General features: G+C 29.0%; 1 long non-coding RNA gene across 1 annotated transcript; it reads left to right on the forward strand.

The window, feature by feature from the left end:
- Window positions 1–276: 276 nt before the first annotated feature.
- On the forward strand, window positions 277–4,118 carry LOC136083844 (uncharacterized). Its single transcript, XR_010640138.1, has 5 exons — window positions 277–1,206; window positions 1,337–1,531; window positions 1,718–2,111; window positions 2,235–3,748; window positions 3,889–4,118. It is a non-coding gene; the product is annotated as an uncharacterized LOC136083844 (long non-coding RNA).
- The last annotated feature ends 341 nt before the right edge of the window (window positions 4,119–4,459 follow it).

The following is a 4,459-nucleotide window of genomic DNA, read 5'->3' on the forward strand; positions in this document are numbered from 1 at the left end:
CGTACAATCAAGTAATAATTACTTTTAATAAAAAAAAACACAGTAAATTTGCTCGTAAGATGTCTATTTTAAAACTATTTTATATGAAATCATCAACACATGTCTGATTTTAGTATATTTATCCAGTGGGTGACCTAAAAAAAATGCTTTTTCTTAAAAATATGTTTCTTATCATACTGTACTATAAAGATATAAGTTTCAACTAGGATTTGCACCATGAGTTAAATATTGTTAAAAGTAGTAAATTGTCACTTAAAAATGCTGTAAAATAATAATGATTCGCGTGAAAAGGATAACGTATGTTTTTTTTGAATTTGTTCGTCTGGGTTAACAAAACATGCCTTGACTGTTCAAATTGTCTGTTCAATTACAGATGCTTATTTAACTTGATACGTTAAATATCCGTAAACGCATACGCAGAATATCATTTTTTCTCCTTATTTAACGATCTACTTATTTAACGTGACACCGCCGTTTCGCGCAGAGCACATTTTTTTTATATCCTTAATTTTTCCTTCAAACTTTTTCTTTTTTACCTTTTATGGTTTGTTTTATTGCATATTGTAAAATTTTTATTGTAGCGCTAGCAGTAACGCTAAGCATTATTTTTGTACATGTACAACTAATATTTTATTATTTGTGCATATTACATGCGTACGCATGTATAATTAATGTACGTAATGTTTCATATCTTGCTACTGTTTTATTAATTGATGTAGTCATTTTTTTTAGTTTTTAGAGATTTTTGGATGTTTCATATAATTAAAAAGTTTTTTGATTTAATAATTTTTCAGATTCTCAAACATTTTCCAAGACTGTTTAGAAAACAAAATATATGAGTGAAAGGATTCTAATGCTGCTGTCAAAATGCATTGCGATTTAAAATGAAGTCATTGTAAGAATGAGTTGTTGTTTGTTTATCAAGCTGGTTGGCATTAAAAACTTCTAAATAAATATGGCAATGAAATGGTGTTTTTAGGTGCAACTTATAAGACCACTAGATATTCATTGCCATTGTTTTTCTTAGTTGTTAAAACCAATGTCGATTTTTAAATAGTTGCAACATTTGTATCTGAAAGTGAAATTTTTGATACAATAAAAAGAGCACTTAATGTCAGCAAATCTTGAAATCTTGATTTCAACACTTACACTGCATAACTGAGTATTGTAATGAGGAGATACATTCTTTAGAATCTGTTTTTATTGGTGTGTTTTTTTAATCTGTATTTATTTATTTAATTTTTAAGTTATTAGCTTCTTTAAAGGAATCACTTTTTATATTTTATGCTTAAGTTATAATATAATTATTTTAAATAAAATTGTGTTCTCTTATTAGGGTGTGAAGTATTCATCTGCGATTTTCATAGATAACAGGCATATGATTGTTAGATAAAAAAGACTTCCAATGGTTGTTTTAGTAAAAAGAAAGATATTTTAAAATTGTTGAGATGTATAGCTAGGTCAAGATCTTGTGAAGAAGAAGTAGAAGTCTTTACAGCGTTAGAGCTTGTTGACTTTTAGCGTCAAGAAGGTTTTTCTAAATTAAAACATTATGTTGAAATGTATTGGATGCCTATAAAAAAGGCATTTATTAATAAATATGAGTTTAAATAATTGAACCTTTATTTGAGAATATATTTTGCGGCAACCACTTGGTTTGGTTTGCATTATTTTAAGGTGAGTTATGTAAAAGTAGAATTTCTTTCTTATAATTTAGAGATGGATTTGGTGGTATAGACAAAATCGCCTTCTAATTAATTGCAACACAAACAATGGCGTTGAAAAACAAATGAGTCATTTAAGTATTCCTATTTAAAGAAATATAACAACTTCTCTTTGACAGGCATTTTTTTTTTTTTTTTTTTTTTTTTTTTTTGTGTAGTTATTTTAGGTGCTCCAGAAGTCCTTACGGTCTTATCACAGAGCACCGCGGGAAAGCATTAAATAAGAAGTTCACGCCTCCTTCCGAACCGAACATGTCGCTTATTTGGCTATAGATAGCATCGAACCTCGGACCTCTGGGTTCTGAGCCAGAACTCTAACCACTGCGCCACGGCTGCTCAAATGTTAAATTTATTAATCAAATAATTCTTCACTGATAAGCTGGAAAGGTTAGTTTAAACGAAAAGTTAAGTTGATGAACAGATGTTTAAAGGACTATTGTCAATTTAAAATTGCTTACAGTAATGATGTTAATATAATCTCATTTATAGTGTTTTATCTACTCAATTTAGCTACACTGATGCCAACTTCAAAATGGATGCAAAATACAAGAGATATGGTTGTTGGGTGTCAAAATATCTATGTGATTGCCCTGGAAGTTTTGTTAAGCATTTCTTGTTGCAAAAGTCTACTGCTGAATACATGGATTTGAACACAGTTGTAATGATTAAATCTTTACTGTATCTAGTATCATTGATTCTTCTACAAATTACTTTGCGCACTTTGGTGATGAAAATATTATGCCAAAATGTACTTGTTATAATTGTATATCAACAGGCTATCCAATCATAATAGACTATCCCTGCAAATATTTTTTCCTGCTTGGTCATGGAATACGTTATTAAAACTTTATGTAAATTCTACATTCTTAAATTTAAATGCAGATAACTATGACATAATGCATGAAAAAATTAGTTTTTGACTTTTCAAAGTCACCTTTGAAAGAGTCATCTTTGTTTTTAAAGGAAGATACAACTGTAAAAGATCTGAATGACATATGTAAAAAATATATTTCGATTTATTCTAGTGTCGATGTAAGAAAGATGCTTCATATTATTATAAACTCATCATTTGAATTTGAGGCAAACTCTGATAAAATTGTGATGTTACACAAAACTCTTTCTATTGTAATAAAAAAACTAAACAAAGCAACAGAAAGACAATCTGGAATCTTGCCACTCAAACAAATAATAAATCCAGCAAAAAATACATTTCTATTCCTGTACGGAAACCAATGAAAGTTCAAATTAATTGTGTTGGATCACAAAAAGAAAAAACATTAAATGCTTCTAAAGTACTTATAACAGAAGAGAGTTACTTAAACCAAGAAGGGTTTGTTGTTGACCAGGAGATAGTAACTTCACATAACAACAGAACATAATAACAGAAAAACTGGTTTTTCTTCCTAAGACAAGACTCTCCTCAGATGATATAAACAAAATTACAACCCATCGGATATTGTCAGACAATGTCATCCACTCAGTCCAAAAAATTATAACTGGTGTTTCTGGTCAGCAGGATCCAGTTTTAAAGCAAAATTTTTCATTTTGTGTGGTGAAGGACTCTTTTGTACAAGTATTACATGATGGTAATGTTCACTGGCTGACAAAAAGCACTTTTGGGTGCTCTGAAGGTGAGGTATGTCTGTTAGACAACATGTTTAAAGGCAAAATAAAGAATTATTGTCAGACAAACTTGTGCAATAATGCAGTGCACCAAAGACAGTTTGAAAGTACAAGTTTTACCTGTGCAACAACAAACATATGGTGTAAACTGTGGTTTGTTTGCTTTGGCATTTGCACAGCACATTGCTTGTACCGCCTCAAAATAATGCTACGTTTCATTTGAAATTTATGAAATGGGAAACCATTAATATAAAAGCGTTATAGAAAACCAATTAAATGAGTTTTAGAAAAGCTGGAAAATTGACTAGGTTTTGCAAAGATAAAGGAATTTAATTTTACTTTTATTGCATATTTGGGTATATGGCGATTTGGATGGCTTCTGATAAAGTTGTCAAAGATAAGTAAGTGAAGTAGTATTTAAATTATATTTTAGCTTTTTAATTTGTTACACACAAACACACACACATATACATTTATTACTATTATTTTATTTCTATTCACATTTTTTTGACGATGTTTTTTTATGGGTTGATACATTTAGGCACATGGTGCAATGTGAAAAATGTGAATTTTGGTTTCGCCGTGTTTGTGAACGCATACCTTATTATATTTAAGAATGCGAAAGTGTTGAATGTGGTTTTGTTTGCAATGTACAATAACTTTACCACGTAGAACTTTAATTTAAAAAAGGTTTTGACTTAAATATTTATAATCCTTTTTTATATAGTTTTAGTAGTTTAAATTTTTTTTTTTTTTAATGGTAAGCAAAAAATTGATGGTAGATAAAAAATCTTATGCAAATAGTTTTCTAATTTTCTTAATCTAAATTCTTAAAAGAATACATGATTTTTGAATGATAGCAATGCCTAAAAAGTTGTGTTACCTAAATTAGATTTATTTTAGTCAAGAGTTCCTTAACTAAGATGACCTGGTTAGGTAAACGTAATGCGTATTTAAGAACAAGATCTATTTTTTCAAAATTGTTTCAAATCAATGTTTTCAATCTTGCAAGCATTGCTGTTGTCTTTCAAATCATTTATTTTTAGCTTTAAGGACTTTGAGTTACAGTCTAAGTATAAATCTTAGCATTTATAATAAGTATTTATTTTTGT

The sequence above is a fragment of the Hydra vulgaris genome, chromosome 08, assembly GCF_038396675.1.
Source record: "Hydra vulgaris chromosome 08, alternate assembly HydraT2T_AEP".
Classification (NCBI taxonomy): Eukaryota; Metazoa; Cnidaria; class Hydrozoa; order Anthoathecata; family Hydridae; genus Hydra; species Hydra vulgaris.